Genomic DNA, 799 nt, shown 5'->3' with positions numbered 1-799 from the left:
TGTACGTGTGTGTAGTGTGTGCGCGTGTACGTGTGTGTGCGTGTACGTGTGTGTGTGCGTGTACATGCGTGTGTGTGTGCGTGTACGTGTCTGTGTGTATGTGTGCGTGTGCGTGCGTGTACGTTTGTTTGTGTGCGTGTGTGTGTGTGTACGTGTGTGTGCGTGTACGTGTGTGTGCGTGTACGTGTGTGTGTGTGCGTTTACGTGTGTGCGTGTACGTGTGCGTGTGTGTCTGTGCGTGTGTGCGTGCGTGTACGTACGTGTGTGTGCGTGTAGTACGTGTGTGTATGTGCACGTGTACGTGTACTTGTGCGCGTATACGTGTGTGTGCGTGTACGTGTGTGTGCGTGTACATGCGTGTGTGTGTGCGTGTACGTGTCTGTGTGTATGTGTGCGTGTGCGTGCGTGTACGTTTGTTTGTGTGCGTGTGTACGTGTGTGTGCGTGTACGTGTGTGTGCGTGTACATGCGCGCGTGTGTACGTGCGTGCGTGTACGTGTGTATGTTTGTACGTGTGTGTGTGCGTGTACGTGCGCGTACGTGTGTGTTTGTGTACGTGTGTGTGTGTGCGTATATGAGCACGTTTGTGTGTACGTGTTTGTGTGTGTACGTCTGTGTGTGTCTGGTGTGTGTGTGTGTACGTCTCTGCGTGTGTACGTCTGGGTGTGTGTACGTCTGGGTGTGTGTGTATACGTCTGGGTGTGTGTTTGTGTGAGTGTGTGTCTGTGTGTGTGTGTCCCGTGTGTGTGTATACGTACGTGTGTATATGTACTTGTGTTTGTGTATGTCTGTGTGCGTGT

The sequence above is a fragment of the Branchiostoma floridae genome, chromosome 11, assembly GCF_000003815.2.
Source record: "Branchiostoma floridae strain S238N-H82 chromosome 11, Bfl_VNyyK, whole genome shotgun sequence".
In the NCBI taxonomy this organism is placed as follows: domain Eukaryota; kingdom Metazoa; phylum Chordata; class Leptocardii; order Amphioxiformes; family Branchiostomatidae; genus Branchiostoma; species Branchiostoma floridae.
Note: the sequence above shows the minus strand (reverse complement) of the source record.